The sequence below is a fragment of the Desmodus rotundus genome, chromosome 5 (genome assembly GCF_022682495.2).
Source record: "Desmodus rotundus isolate HL8 chromosome 5, HLdesRot8A.1, whole genome shotgun sequence".
NCBI classification, from domain to species: Eukaryota; Metazoa; Chordata; class Mammalia; order Chiroptera; family Phyllostomidae; genus Desmodus; species Desmodus rotundus.
In genome coordinates, this window is record NC_071391.1 from 49,389,708 (window position 1) to 49,406,535 (window position 16,828).

The following is a 16,828-nucleotide window of genomic DNA, read 5'->3' on the forward strand; positions in this document are numbered from 1 at the left end:
CCCGCCCTCCCCCACATCCTCCCCCCACCCAAGGCCTTCAGACATCAAGATTCCTTGCAACTTTTCTAACTCTGGGGTATAGTTTTTCCAGTCTCCTTTTCATGGAAGGGGGCAGATCTTCCAATGTCAGGGCTTTATGCAGGGGGCTCGGCTCAAGCTTCCGCACCTGGCTGGGACTCTAGCCCTGCGCCTTACTCCTTAGTGCACGGTGGACCCTGGCCTGCAGCTCTCAGGGTCTATAGCTAATTTGAATCCCCCGCATGCTGCTAAGGCACATCACCTGTACCCTGTTTTTCATTTCTGACCTCTGGGGACTTCTCTTTATAGTTTTTAAATTTGGCAATAAAATGTAACATTTCTGGTATAGTTCCTGCAGCATCTCTGTGTCTGTAGCAGGGGGTGGGGTGGGAGAATCATCTACACTAGAATAATGCTCATGTTTCTGGAAGTGGCCAGATTAGAAATAATCATTTTGTGAGAAAAACATTTATTGTCTCCATTTTATAGGTAAGAAAACTGAAGCTCAGAACGGTTGTCTGAGTTGCCAAAGCCATAAAAACTTTAAATGGGGAAATGGGTTTTGTTTTCTGTCTGTTTGTCTACAAAATCCCATGCAAGATATGTAGGTATCTTAAAGGTAGCTCAGGACCTCAGGGTCCTCTCCATTGTTAGCCTCCATGGACAATTTACCCATGGCATTTTGCTAAAATAAATATTCTGCTAAAAATAAATTTATTTTTTTGCTAAAATAAATACATTTGCTAAAACTAAATTAAAAAGAAAAAGACTCCTCCTACTCTTAGGTAAGGCTGTTTGAAGATAAGGGGAGGGGGCTGAAAGTAAACTGTGGGAGCCTGAACCTGAGAGCTGCTGGTAGGAGCATTTGGCTGGGAGCACACGGAAGCCAACGAACATTTCTGCCACCATCTGGAAGCATCCCCAACTTGTGCAGTGGGCAGTGAACAGGAAATACCAAGGGTCCTGCCCCTTGTTTTTGGCTTGCCTCTGGAAGGAGGAGGAAGCCCAGGCTACAGTAGGATTTACCTGTAAATTCTGTGAGATGTCTCAGTTGAGACTGGCATATGTGTGTATGTGGTCGTATGTGTTCTCCATGTCTCCTAACAATCCTGCAAAGTAGATGCTCTCAAATGAGGCCTAATACACAGCTGGAAATAGGTAGAGCCAGACTTCAGACCCGGTTCTTTCTGACTTCAGTCTGAGGGCTCTTTCCATTGCTACGTATGCCCCGCCCACCCCTTAAACTGGCCCAAGTGGGCTTGATGTAAAGAGAAGGTGGAAAGGGATCAGCTCTGAAATAAGTTGACGCCTGCCCCTGGGGCTATACATGGAGTATCGCTGCAGTCCTGAGAAGAGATTCCATAATTACACGTGCTAGACTTGTGCCTCCACCTGAGTGTAGTCACTTTGGAATGGTCGCGTTGGGAGGCTCGGGGCTCGTTCCGATGATACCACTACTGCCCGGAACTCCTGTGGGACTTTTCCTTTATAAGTCACGAAAAGACCTCAGTCCCGTTACTGTAAAATTACACCTCATTTCTGACCCCAAACCCAGCTGCAGTTCCACATCTCATTTACCGCGAGTTCCAAATGGCTTTTGACTGTTGCCAAAAATAAAAAATCAGTCCCCAGAGACAGAATTGTATTGTAATTTAGATGCAAAAGAATGGGTTGAATGCTCTGCAGACAATTTTCAAATCAAGATTATAGAAATGTTTAAAGTAGCAGAAGCACTGTTGAAATAAATATATCCTCCCAGGCTGATATCTTGGAAGAAAACAACTCTAAGTTTGATTGTGTAATTTCTGCTGTTTAAGAAAAATTACTCACCTTGAGGGGCATTGTGAAAAGAACACTGGCCATAGTAAAGATCCCAATGGGATGATACTGAATGCAGGCCGGGGCACTATGAGATGGGCTTACTCAGCATGGTGGAATTATAAGTTGGTATCACTTTCTCAGAGCAATTCAGCAATAAACACCAAGAATCTTGAGAGAGTTTAAATCAGTTGACCTAGAAATTCCACTCCTAGGAATCTTTCTTAGAAAAATAGGCAAAGAGGCGGACAAAGATTTATGTACACAGCTATTCATTTTATTTGTAAAATAGTAAAAAGAAGTGAATAATCCCACAATGGGGAAATTGTCAGATAACTTTTGTTGTACCCACTAAGTGAAATAATGCATCCATTCCAAATGATGTTTTTGAAGAATTGCCAGTATTTGAAGATGTTCACAATAGAATAGGTGATAAAATAAGACTGTAAAAGTACATACATTATATAGTCCCATTTTTACTTTCTATATGCTAAATAAAGGCTCAAGATAGATTCAAATGTTACCAGTGGTTTTATCTGGGTGATGAAATTGTAGGTGACTTTAAATTTTCTTCATTATACTTTTATATAAACAATTTTGATCATCATAACTATAAATATTACTTTTATACTTAAAATTATGTATAATGAAAATTACTTTTAAAGAAAGAAATAAACATGTTTTACTGGGAGAGAGGAGATCTGCCTCCAAGAAGCTGATGGCTTTATGGAGGAAGTGCGACACATACACAAGTAAATTTATTAAGAGGTAATAATGGAGCTTTTACAAAGTGTAGAGGGAAAGATTAGCTCTTTCTAGGAAGGTTGAGGGTTGGTGAAAACAGGTAACATTTGTGCAGGGTCTTGAAGGATGAATAGGAGTTCTCTAGGGCTCTGTAAATTGTCAAGCACTGTGGAAGTGTAAGTTACTTTAGGGCCTTTATTATTACTGTCAAAGCTTACTTTACATAAAGCTCTCTTTCTCGTCTCTTTCCCATGCTTCCTAAAACCCAGAATCCCTGGGACAGGAAGCAGCAGCAGTCAACCAGTCACACATCAGTTCGCTAGCAAGTGAACTGAGGTGCATCCAACTAAGGAGCAGATCCAGGACCAGAGGACATAAAATTATCTGGGAGCAGGGCCAGGAAGGTGCTGGTGGGTAAACAATTCCCCCTTATTTGCCACCCTGTGAAAAGGCTGGCTTTGCTTGGGGCCTCCACCCTGAGTTATGGGGCCATCTCCACCTGGGGGATGGTAAAAACCAAGAAGGAGCATTGCACGTCAGGTCCTGATTTACGTGGGCAGGAAATGGTGTGTCAGATGTCCTTACAGCCTCCAGACAGGGTGCGGTGGAAAGGAGGGGTGTGAGTGAGGGGTCTAGGGAGAGTGGCAAGAGATGATTTGTTTGGGAGAAGTTGTTAGAAGCTCAGGGGTGGAAGGGATTTAAAACTTATGTGATTTAATCCTCCTGATCCCCTCCCCAACATCCTTATCACGTTACCATCCTTGCTTTCACCGCAGCTCGAGGCTACCTCTTCTATTACCTCCCACTTCAATCCTTACGCTTCAGGCATTCCTCGTTGTTCAATTTCATGAGAAAAAATAACAAGTATGCCCTTCTGTGCCTCCTGTTGCCTATTTATTCAATCAACAAACATGTGTTTAATACCTATACTATGCCTGCAATGTTCTGAAATCTAGATGTTGTAAGAGAGTGAAGAAAAAGACAGCCAAGGTCTCCTGTCCTAACGGACCTATCATTTAATCCATGGCTCTCATGGACCATGCATTGGAGTGGGGAAGACATACAATGAGCAAAGGAGCACAAGAGAAAATATCAGGCTATAAATGTCAAGGAGTCAGCTTTAGGGAAATCTAGGGGAAGAGCTTCCCATACAAGGAGAGTAGCTGATTCCAAGATCCTGGGGGGTAAATTTTGTTTGCTCTGGGAATAAACGTGAGGAACATGGCGTTGTGCACAGAATACACTTTCTTGCTTAATATGCAAATAAAAATCTTTTCCTGTTTTAGGACTTGATGTAAGCATTGCCTCTCCAGGCAAATCTCTCCTGATTTCCCCAGGTGGAAGTGCCAATGTCTCCTTTCCTCACTGTGGACTCTGAGTGGGCTTCTGCAGGCAAACTTGTAACAGTCTGCCACTCTTACCATAGCGGAGCGTCACTGCTCCCTGGTGGGCCTCAGGGCGGAGCTTCCTAACTCAATCCCTAATGCCCAGCACAGAGCCTGGCACAGAGCCTGTGATCTGTATGCATTTGTTCCTTGAATATATGAACTCTCACTATTCACTCTATCGGAATCTCCTTATTGACACTTATCCAGAATTAGCAACCATTTCGATCAGAGCCAGTCCCAGCGTTGGGTACTTTCAACTCTGCCAACTCGTACGAGGCTCATGACCACTACGTGCGGTGTCATTGCCCTATTCTGCAGTTAAACTCAGAGAATCAAAGTGACTTCCGAGGCGGCTCAGAAATAAGAATCGGAGCTGAGATTTGAACCCAGGTTCTCTTGGCACCAAATTCCAATGCTTCATCTTCTGTGTGATGCCCTTGTCCTGCACTAATCTGCGGAGCTGCCCTCTCTTTTCTCCTAGATAGCCGTTTCCCTGAAGGGAGGGTCTGTGCTTGACTTCATGCTGTAGGCCGCGTGACACCCAAACAGGGCTTTGTATTGTACACATTCAGTATGTGCGTCTTAAACACCCCAGGAGTGGAAAAGAGAGTATGAGTGTGTAAATGAATGCTCCACCCAAAGTGGACCAGCTTCTGATATCACTTCATAGCATGGTGATGGGCTGGAGCGAGAAATGTTTTTGACGGGGTGGAGGCTTCCCAGATATGTCCGCTCCCATCTGGGAAAGTGAGCGTGCTGTCTCCGCAGTAAAGTACTCGTTTCTTAGAAATCACACCTTTTGCTCAGTTGTTCATCTCAGCAGGCAGGCAGGGGCACAGAGGGGAACATGCATGGCTTCCAATGAGTTGGGAAAATGAGGTTAGGTTTCGATTCAGATAGTTATTTGTGTTTTCTGGGTCTGCACGGTCGATAAATTTTCAACGAGCGGTGATTCTGTTCCTCATCTTTCATGCTTTATGGGACTTCGGGGAATGAAAGCATAACATCCTGCTTTCCCATAAGTTCTCTGGCCGCTACCCTGGCACCAATTAAAGACATGTCTATGCAATTAATCAAAACCAATTTGGAAGCTCTCTGGCGCTGCTTCTCTGATGTGCTGCCTGCTCCACATACAGTAGTTCCTCAGCTGCAGCCATGGAGCCAGGCACATTGGAGCTTTTGATGAACGGGCTGAGCCGGCCCCAAGTGTTAACTATGTCATCTGACATGACTAATGAGGCTCCCAACTTGATTCGCGTGAGCGGAGCAGCCCTGCTGTCTGGAGGAGGCTCGGTTTCCGCAGCCAGCCTTGGAAGAGGCTGCAACGTGCGTGGTACACACTCCATCATGTCAGCCGGAGTCCTGGAGGCCTCTAGTGTTAGAGCTGGGAGTCGTCCACCGGGAAGGTGATGGAAACTGTGGGCCAGGCTCTATGCTGGGTGCTGGAGGGAATGTGACCCAACTGACACTTGTAGCTCAGCCTCCTCATTTCATAGACATGGAAAACAAGACCCAGCAGAAGTGTGGGGCTTGCTAGACACCTGAGCTTTGCAGATAGAAATAAAGAGGAGGGATGGTCCCTAGCCTTGAAGAGTTAACCCCCTTAACGAGCATAGAGTTGCTGTCAGGAGTAGCAACTGGGGCCTGATTCAAGTATGCCTTATCAAGGTTAAATCATGGGTTTCCTTCCTTTATTCTGCAAACATGGTAATGGGAGGAGAGTGTGTGTTCTTGCCACCTTTGCAATCCCCAAAGCATGGGATTTGCAGTCAACAGATTCAGGTTTGCGTCCCAGCTCTACTTGGAGTTGATGTAACCTTGAACGAATCACTTCATTTTTCTGAGCCTTGGTTTCCTCAGCTGTAACAGTGGGACAAGCCAATTACTTCTGCCCACCCAGCCTACTTCCTAGAGTCCTGGTGCGACCCAGCAGAGTTAATGTGTGTGAACGTGTAAGTGAGAGTCTCTGCACATGTTAGTTATTATTCATATTAATACAGCCTTTAAGAACCCCTGGCTGAAATCTCTGAAATAAGGATCCACAGCTAGATTTAACTCTCTTCCTCTTCCTGCCTCTTCAAAATGCACAGGAAAGAAATGAATATAAAACCAATTGGTCATCTGCCTACAATTTTAACAGCTTCCCCAGAGAGTCTGTGACACAGAAAGGAGAGTGCTCAGCCATTGTAATTTAATGTCATTCCACACACTGATTGAGCACCTACCATATGCCAGACATTTGCCACGCTGTGTGGGGAATCAGAGTTGGATAAGACATGTCCCTTGGCCACCCTGAGAAGCTCACCAGTTAGTGGGAGAAACAGACATGGACATAAATAACTGTAACATACTGCAGAAAATACAATTGCCATTGGAAAGATACAAATCAAGTGCTGCAGGAGCCAGAGGAGATTGGAAAATGTTTCCTCAAGGAAGCATTCCTACAGGATGGGCAGGTTCAGCTCTGTCGGGAAGCACGAGAAACGGTGCTCCAGGCTGAGGGAACAGCACAGGCAAGTGTACGGAGTCCTGAAAGGAATGGTCAGAATAAAATCCAGTGAGGTATGGGGTGTGAGTGTGAACCAAGGAAACATCACTGGGTCCCACCTCTGAAACCCAGCCATGGATGCTGCTGTTTCACTCTTCTCTTTGCTGCCTGGGGTCCTCTTGGCCTCTGTCCCTCAGTCAGAGAGAATCCCATACTGGCCCTTCCTCCAGCATGGCTGAACCCAAGCCCCAGGCAGAAGAGCCAACAGCGAGGAAACAATCTTAAAAGCAGAGCGGCCAGGGCTGGGAAATGCCAGTCACAGCCACACCTCCCCGACCCAGGTGAGAGCTTCACGTGAATCCAGAAGTGATACTATGCCTGGAGCATGATGACAAAGACATGAAGCCTCTTGGCATGTGTCACATGCTACATTTCTCTCCTTCCCTGCTTTGTCTAGAAGAAGCCAGCTTCTTTGTGAGTACGGCCGTCAGAACAGCTTTGGAAGGCCGGGCGCTGCAGCCGGACTCAAGGCACGGGCCGCCCCAGGGGCTCCATTTTCTTAGCCTTCCCATTTTTCACTGTAAATTATGTTTTATAGTGCAAATAATACAGCAAAAAGGACGTCAACCCCAAAAATAAGAGAAAGGAAAGAGAACGCCTACTCATACACTGTTTCCGTTTCTCCTTGCTCCTTCCTTGCTGTTGACTGTGAGCATAACTGTTTTTGTCTGCGTTCGTCACTGATACAATTATATATTCTATTTTTATCACTGAGAAGTGTATCATACAGCTTTTTGCATTTAGCTACTGCCAACCACTGGTCTCCATACAGGCCTGGCCCTGCTTCCCCAAGACTGGAGGAAGAAGCGAGGGCCGTGTAAAAGTGGCCCCCCACAGATAACACGGGCGTCACTGACAATTGGCATCACGTTACCGAGGAAAACCACTGACTGCTCTGCCATCGCATAGGCTTGGGTTGGAATCTTAGCTCCTCTACTCCGAAGCTGGATGGCCCTGGGCAAATCACTCTCTCTTTGAGCCTCTGGGCTTCGTCTTCGAAATGGTCAGGGTGTGGTATCAGTGCCACCCTCATGCACTTGCTGTGAGGATTACATCAGATACCGAAAAGGAAATGCCCAATACAATAAATGGTAGCTCCCCTTCCCGTGCCCTTGCTGGGACAACCTAGGGTGCACTCTGCTTCTACCCTTCCTTTCTTGCCCGTCTTGGACTGTCTCCCCTCCCCTGGTCCCAGCAGACCTCCTGGGTGAGCCCACCTAAATTCTGATAGGCCCACCAATCTGCATATTTGTTATTCACTGGGTGAGTGCACCATCTTTTACTTAAGTATTCTCCTCTAATAGAAATGTTGGGGGTTTTCCCAATTTTTCACTATTTCTAATAATGATGCAATAAATCTTAATGTATATCACTCATTTCATCCTTTAAAAAACGCATTTCCTTAGAAACAATCCCCAAGAATAGAATCACTAGGACAGAAGTTAGAAACATCTTAATGGCTTCCGATGTGTATTTCCCAGTGTTTTTTCAGAAGTTTGTACCTGTTATCCCGCCACCAGCAGGAGGGAGAGGACCACTTGGACTACATGATAGGCTCTTGGACTCTGGCCACAAACTCCCCTCTTGTTTTGTTTCCCACCATTTTCTCCCCCAACATGCCTCCCACTTTGCAGTCACATGGGATGACTCACTATTTGCCCCTAAAATGATGCTCCCATGCTCTTGTGCCTGTGTACTTCCTACTATTCTCCATCACCCTTGCATAAGAATATCCTTACATCCTTCCCCTTAACACGCCCTCTCACCTCAGCACTCACCCTTTGTGAAGCTGGGAACTTCTACATTCTTTTCAAGACCCAGCTCAGATACCCTTTTTCTGTGAACTAGTTCCATTGGGGGGTAGGGGGGAGAGAGAGAGAGAAAGGGGAGGGAGAAAGAGCTGGAGAAAAACATCAATACAAGAAAGAAATATCAATTGGTTGCCTGTCAGATGCACCCCATCTGGGGACCGCACCCGCAACCCAGGCGTAAGTGGAGTCAAACCACTGACCTTTTGCTCTGCAGGATGATGCCCAGCCAACTGAGCCACACTGCTCAGGGCGAAGAGTGAGTCACTCTTGCTCTGTGTGGTGCCTGGAGGAACCCTTAGCATCCAGGTGGTAACTTGAAACCATCATCCCCTAATCTGAGCTACATGCCCAAATCTGTGTGATTCTCCTCCCTCTTCCCCTCCCTTGCCCTTTGCACAAGGCAGTTACCAAGTTACACCAATTCATAGCCTGAATCCATTTATCTCTATCTCATTGCCATCACTACTGGCCATCACTTCTCGTCAGGGTTCCAGCAATAGTCTCCTAAAAAAGAAAAAAAGTCGTATGTACATGGTTCAGAAGTCAAATTTTTCTCGAAGGCCTTTAGTAAATAACAGTAGATTCCTGGCCCACATGGCCCACACCAAGCCCTGCTCCTCAGAGACAACGAGCCACTTTCAAGTCTTTGGGCTGTTTCCTTTGGTATTTACTTGTCTTTTCCAAATAATGTGTGTATCCTGTTGTTCTTGATTTTTAAGTTTAGAAACCATCTACTGACTTTGAACAATGGAAGCTTTCTCTAACACCACTTCCCTGCCCTATCCTTCAATGTAATTGTATCATAATTTTTGGTGAAATAGTTACATGGTAATTTACAGATTATGACTAGGAGTACCATTATAAATATTTGCCCTCTGAGATGCCAGCATCCCCTCCAGGACTGCTGTCCTTCCTGAGGAGGCCTGAGCCTGGTGGCAGAGGGTGGAACACTGCGGGGCAGGAACTGTTGCGGGGGAGGTGGGGCAGGGTGGCCATTGGCTGGCAGGTGGTGGGCACCAGAATAGTCCCTGAATGGTCCCCATGCAGGGCTCTCTGGGCCCAGCTAGGTGTAGCAAACAAGGCTGAGGAAGCCTTCTGGGCGAGCCAAAGGCAGTGCCAAGGAGGGGCTAGAGGCTGCTGATTGGCACAGGCACCGACTGAGCCAAATGGGTGCTGCCTTTTCTAACAGGGTTCTGGAGACACTGGCTGTGCCAGGTCTTCTCTCTTTAGGTGATGGATCCCGGGAAGGTTCAGGGAGTTGTAAGCCAGGCAACAGGGGCAGCTGGAGCAATGATGCTAGGGGAGCTTTGAGGTGGCTACTACTTACTAACCACTGTACAAGAATTTCAACACTAACACAATCTAATAGAATGAATACAGTCCATTGGCTCTGATTATGACTATGTAAATATTATTCACAGCTAAGTGTGTAGGGCTTCATGATTATATTTACATTCTTGGTTAAGATTTTAGTTTTTCCTAGAATTAATAATTGCCTTGTTGTTTTCTTTGGCTTAGTTTCTCTATACCCATCACTAAATTTTCTTCAGACTCTTTGGTAGAACAATATCATAGCCAAATCAGGTAATTTCTCACTTCTAGCTATATGCTAGGCACTGTGCTAAGCATTGGGGACTCAACTGTGAACAAGGTAGATATGTGCTTGCTTGCATTAAGTTTACAGGTTAGTAAGGGATCAGACACAAAATAATTACAATTGTTTTAAGTGTTACAAGTGAGAAAAGTATGGCTCCTATGGGAAAACATAGCAGAAATGCCTCACCCAGCTAGAGAGACAGGAAAGATTTCAGACCGGAAGGATGGATAGGAACTATTCACTCAGACAAAATGTATTTACTGATTGTCTGCTACTTGATGGGCACTGTTCTAAATGCTGAAAACGTAGTATTGGACAGCCTAGGCAAGGCCTCCGCCTTCCTGAGGCTTACGTTCTAGTGAAGAGCGGCAGATAATTAACACAGAAGATAATATTCAATAGAAACAAAATAAACCAGGTGGCATGATGGGGAATGGCCAGGGCAGGCGGTGGGGTGGGGGGAGGCTATTTTAGGCAGGTTGGCAAGGTCCCAGAGGAGGTGACATCTGACTTGATATCTGAAGGATGAGAATAACCAACCAACTATGTGAAGATGAAAGAAAAGAGGGTCCCAAGCAGAGGGATCGCTAAGTGCCAGATCTGAGGAGGAGCAAGGTCATGAGCCTTTGGAGCAGAATCGAAAGCAGTTCCATAAGGCTGGACCATAAAGGGCAGAGGGCAGTAGCTAAGATAAGGGAGCTGTTGTTACAGAGCGGGAGCCCTGGCACCTCCTAATAATATTACTGATAAAATCCCGACTCTGCGGTTATGTTGTAAGATACATTCCCAATCCATTTTTCCTCTCTTTAGTATTCCAGGAAGTGCGGAAACTTGCAAGTTCCATTTTTGTAGACTCCCTTGCCAGGTGGATGGTGACTGAAAGGCACGTTGGGGGAAGAAGTCATTGTTTCATCCGGCTTTCTGGTGGGAGCGGCAGCGGCAGCACCCCTGATACATCAGTACCTGCCGCGGGCTGGCTTCACCCAGCGCTGGCAGCACCTTCCTGATTTCCCTTTTTTCCTTCTAACCCTTCCCGCCCTTTCCTCCTTGAGCAACTCCCACGTGCCCGACATCTCTGTAAACCATTCCCTGCTTTAAATCTCTGTTTGACATGGCCTGGAGTAGTGTCATCCCACAGAATGCTCTGTGATGATAGAAATGGCCTAACTGTGCTGACCAATGCAGCATCCACCCATCGGGTGTGACTTCTGAGCTCTTGAAATGCGACTAATGAGGAAGTGAATTTTTAATTTTGTTTAATTTCAATGATTTAAATGTAAATAGGCCACGTGCGGTTGGCGACAGTTGCCCTGGACAGCACAGATGTAGGATGAGGTGTTTTGCTGACAGCACACTGGCTGATGCAGTAGCTGATACGAAAAGTGGTCATGGGACACTGGCCCTCAAAGATGGGACTCTGGGGTTGTTATATGACCTGACTGGGCTGGAACTCAGTGATGACCTCATTGCCAGTGGAAAACGGGATACTGTGTCATGGAAGAACCCCAACCTCGTGGAAGACGGCAAGGAGTAACAGGACTCCGAGTTGGCTTGCCGAACTCCATAGGTGCTGAAAGTAGACAATGAGACTCTAGATCAGAGAGAGAGAGTTTACTCCACAGCACTGCAAACAGCAGGAACTATAGCACGGTGCGGCTGGTTTCCTTGCCCCCGGCCCCATGGGGCCATGCAGTGGGCCCCGATGGCAGCAACACAAGCAGTGGGGTCACACTGTCACTGAGAGGCCCTGTGCCAGGGCTCAGAACCGTGCATAGCAAGCAGTCAATAAGCCAGTCTCCTTTCCCTGGGGTGTGATCAGGTGTACAGTGGTCAGCTGTGGTCACCTTACCTACTTAATTGCCTTTGTGACTAGTTGCGGAAATGACTCAGGGTCAGAGCATGGTTAGACCTTGCAGTTTGGCACACTCGACAAAGGCACACAGGGACCCCTGGGACCCCTGGTGGACTGTCTCTCCCGATAACTAGTAGTCCGTGGCATGCAACAACAAGAGTTACTTACTGGTAAATACCTGGGACAAAGTGCCTATTGGAGGCAAGTCTTCGGGAGACCAAAATGCTGCTAAAATGGGCTTTTATGGTGGAAATTGTGATTACAAAGTTTTTGAGATGGGTTGGCTGCTTCTGACTGCACTGGAGAGCTTATTGAAAGAGTTACAAGCTCAGAGTTTTAAACTTGCAGTTCTAGGCACATTTAGAGAACTGGAGAGCTTCTACTTTGGCCTAAAATATTGGGGTTTTTTACCTATTATAGCCACAGTACTAATATAATTGAAAATCCAACCCAAACTTGGATCTTGTGATTACAGAATTATAACATTAGTAGAATTTACAGCTTCTCCAGGTTTCTTAGATGAAAGGGCGTGAATGGGGGTGAACGGGACCCTGAGACTCACAATAGAGACAGCTGGTCTGATGCAGACACATAGGAGACTCTGAAATGCCCAAATCTTTCTGAACTTCAGGAAAAAAAAACTTTTTAAGGAAGCTTATGGGTCTCTTCTCTATCTACTTACTTTCCTGGGGAAGCATGAGAATGTGACCAGGTTTTTTTTTTTTTAAATCAATCTTTGCATACAGAAGTGAGAGAGAGAGAGAGAGAGAGAGAGAGAGAGAGAGAGAGAGAGAGAGAGAGAGAGAGGCGGGGAGAGAGAGACTGACAGAGCAGAGAGAGAGCACATGTGTGCATAAAGGCACCTGTTCCCCCCAACGCCATTCAGGACCCCTTTGTTTGAAGACAGAATATAAATATTCAAACCTCTTTCCAAGTCAAATGAGCCTAGATCTCCTAGCACCTCCAAATCACTGTGACTGTGTGTCCAGGCCTGCCTGTTAGTGTAGTGGAGGCAGGCAAGGTCCGTGTGGAAATACAAAATTCCTAAACATAAATCTATCCACTCTGGAAGCATTCACAGCCCCTCGCCAACTCCAGTTCCTATCCTCCTCTCGGGGGCCTACATTTCCCTCTCCCACCTGTTGCATGCTATTATTATTTGTTCATTGAAGTACTCCAGTTGCTGGAAGTCTCCCAAGGAAGCAAGTCACCATGCTCTGGTTCTGTGGTGCTATTCGGGGATCCACACAACACCCATGGCAGACATGTATTTGTTGCCATTGTAACTTCATCGTAAATTGCAGGATTCCCTTCACTGATGAGATTTCAATGCAATAATAATACTTCAACACTCTACTCATCTGAGGGTGGAACAATGAATAATGTGGGGAACCCTGACCTCAACGCATGATCTTACAATGTGATGGTAAAGACAGGGAAGGAAAAGACAGTTTCAATCCAGGGAGATCAATGCAATGACAGAAAGGAATGTACGGTGCTTTGGGATCACTTGAGCTGTGGCTAGGAGGTGGAGAAAGAGAGGAGGATACTTTCCTAAACCATGTCTGGAGGGATGAGGAGGGATTTTCCAGGCAAGGGTGGGAGTGGGGTTGGCAGTGAGCCTGGCACAAGAAAGTAGCACATGAAAAGGCTTAGAGGGTAGAGACAGATGGTCTGTTCAAGAACAGGAGGTCATTCATTCCCAGTGACCAGAATTTGAAGGGAAGGTGATGAAAGATGAAGCTGCACAGGTGAGGAGAGCCACCTGTTCCGGAAGAGTTTTGAGTGCATGAGTGACATGATTAGTCTTCTCATTCAGAAATGTCATTCTGGAGAATGACATGGGAGCAGACAGAGTAGTTAAGAGGCTGCTGCATTCCTCCAGGCAGGAGATGTTTGAGGCCTGAAACAGGGTGATTAGTGGGGTGGCAGAAGCATGTAACAATTTGAGGGTTATTTAAAAGGTAGACATGAGGAGTGTGGGAGAGGGCAGGATCAACGGTGAGCCCAGGCTTTTGGTCTGGCTAACTGGGAGTACTCAAAAGTGTGAACCAATGAGAACTTCAAGTAAGTGTTCTAGGAATTCACAGGCTAGTGATACCACAATGCAGGGATGTGGAAGGTGTAGTCAGTGAGCATCTCTGCCTTTCGGGAGGAGGTCAAGCGAGTAGATTAAGAAAGAAAATGGGTCAGTGGAATAGTATGAGGCTTTGGCACCACAGATACATGAGTTCAAATCTCTGCTCTGCCACTAACTTGCTGTGTAGCTCAGACCAAGTTCTTCTCCTCTGAGCTTTAGTATCATCATGTGCAAAAATCAAGATAAGGCTAATTCCTATTATCTCTCCAGGGAAAACTTAGTTTGTAAAAGTGTAAGTACTGGACCCATGTTAACTGTCAGTGTCTTCATGTGCTTCCAATGTGTATGTGCAGGGCTTCACCCGCTGTAATCATCCCAGATAGCTATTAGTGCTTACAAGAACTCGGACACTGTTTATCAAGACTCACTCAATTTGACAAGCATTATGTATAGCCACCACCTAATTTAATCTTTACCATAACTCTATGAGATAGATATCATATTATCATCCCTGTTTTACAGGTGAGGGAAATGATATCAAAGAGAGGTCAAGAGCTTTGCCTAAGTCACGCTGCGGTGAGGCCCATCAGTGTAAGTGGCAGAGCTGGGATGGGAATCCGGATCCGACACAGCTGTAGTGCTAGGGGCTACGGGGGAGCAAATGAGACAGAAGATGGTTCCTGCCCATCAAGCTCCCGTCCTAAGCTGAGGAGTCAAAGGTCAAGAAATGATATCTATTCTTGGTGGTGGATGGGTTGTTGGTATTAAGCCATCTGACCCTTCAGCAAGAGAGGTGGGATTGCCTCTAATGCCATCTAGGGGCAAGAGCACAAGGGCAGTGGGTACCTCGAAGGAATCATTGTCTTACTGGGTCTCCTGACACAAAGGGAAACCCACTGAGCCTGGGCAACTGTCCCTGAAGGATCAGGGTCTGGCAAGTTAATCTCATACAATCACAACTATAGAACATTAACTATGAACTGTTTTTTGTGCTCATGCTTTTGCGCCTTTCAGGCTGAGGTCAGGCCCAGGAACCTTTGTTAGAGATATCGGCCTGCTGCCCAAGTACTCTGGCAGTAATTGTATACAACTGTGATAAGTAGCTATCGTTTACTAAGCACCCAAGACTTTACATATGTCATCTCATTTAATTGTATAACCATCCAGCAAATCGATAATCGTGTTCCCATTTTACAGATGAAGAAATTGGTGCTCTTAGAGTTATGTGACTTGAAAAGGCCACAAAGTGAGTAAGAGTTAAAAACAAGAGCTAACGCATATTTAATGCTTACCATGTGCCAGATTCATCCTGCCCCTTTTCTTCTCGCAGAATCCTAATGTTGTTCAGATATCCATCCCTCAGGAAAAAGGACTCTATGTCCAGTATGACTGGCCAAGCCAATCATGGTGATTCCACTTCTTTTTGTAAGCGATTGGATTAATGGCAGGTTTGTGACCCAGCTCAGGCCAAAGACATGGGAGGGGACATCAGTGATGAAGTTGTGTATGCAAAGGCTTTGAGAGGAGAGATTGTGTGTTCTGTGAGAACACCTGGGAAAGGTTTTCTCACACTTACAAAACAAAAAAAGATAACCCTCTTCTGCTGCTGTACAGGGTAGGTAGCGTCTGGATGTGATGCCTGGAACCGTGGAAGCTGTTGTGTGATCAGGAGGAAAGCCAGCCAAGGAAAGCCTACGATTAGAAGTTGGAAGAGCATGAGGGTGGAAAGAACTCGGAACCTTGATGAACTAATTAATCAATCCTGAAACTTCCCTATTTCTAGACTTCTTGTTATATGAGATAATAAATTTTCCTTATTGTTTCATCCATTTTGAGTTTTTATTTGTTACTTGTAGCTGAAGACATTCTAACTGATACACACGTACTTCCTCATTTAATTGTCATCAGCAATCAGTGAGAATGGTGTTATTGTCCCTATTTTACATATTAGAAAGTGAAGGCTCAGAGAAGTTAGGTAATTTGTCCAAAGTTGCAGAGACAGGAAATGGCAGAAGAGTATTTGAACCTAATTCTGCCTAACTCCAGAACCAGAGTTCTTATCCACATCACACTAGGCAAGACAATAAGAATTGAATCTGGTTTGGCTGGCTCCAAGACCATGTTCTTTCTCCTACACTTTGCTGCCTTTCAATTTCTGGAATGAAATTCCCAGAAACTTGAGTCCATGTTGTTTGATACTTAAGATTTGATGGCCCCATTAAGATGAGGAGGATGCAAGGAAGAATGATTGCAAGTGAGAGGGAGCCAGATACATAAGTTGGCTTGGCCTTAGTACCCTTTCCTGCTCCCAGGGCTTGGGAACATCTGTTGAAAGGGAGAACCTGGTGTCCAATGAAACATAACTGAAATAACTCTTGTGCCTTTGTACATGAAATTCCTGTCTTGCCCAGGTATCTAGTCCCACTTTTCCAACCGCCTCAGTGGGAAATTACTGAGCATCATCCCCTGCTAGGGATGTCAGGAAGACAGATTCCTATCATCAAAGGCAGGATTGGACAAAATCATAACTAAGATCAATTTCTTTGCTAAATAGTCTAGGATTATACAAGAGGTACGAGGAGACCTTTTATCTGAATCTACCAAAAAAAAAAAATCCCAGTAACAAGGAACACAATCAGCTCCAATGTTTCTGAGCAACTTGCTTTCACTAGACCCTGTCTGGGACATGGTGATACAGATGAACATGCATGACCCCTGCTGTCTAAGCTCAGTCTAGCGAGAAGGCTGAGGCATGGGGCAACATAATTAGAATGAGGAGACTACGCCCAGGGTTTAACAAGGAAAACGCAATGTATGGCAGGAACCTCAACAAGAAGTGACCTGTGACTGGAGCCATTAAGGACGTTGAAGATGGCCTTGAGATGCAATTTGTAGAATGGGTAGGCTTTGAAGAGGTGAGAATAAGCAGGGAGAAATGAAGTACCAAGGCCAGAAAACTCCCTGTCTGCAGA

General features: G+C 45.7%; 1 protein-coding gene across 3 annotated transcripts in view; it reads left to right on the forward strand.

The window, feature by feature from the left end:
- Positions 1-15,636, forward strand: part of GVQW3 (GVQW motif containing 3) — a 36,386-nt gene extending 20,750 nt beyond the window's left edge. The window contains exons 3-4 of one of the 3 annotated variants that reach the window (XR_006652942.3): positions 14,379-14,447; positions 15,471-15,636. The gene's annotated coding sequence lies outside the window, so the exon portion shown is untranslated. Of the gene's footprint in view, positions 1-14,378; positions 14,645-15,470 lie in introns of those variants that run through there. The other 2 variants (XR_011651213.1, XR_006652943.2) reach the window with 2 other exon arrangements.
- Positions 15,637-16,828: the final 1,192 nt, after the last annotated feature.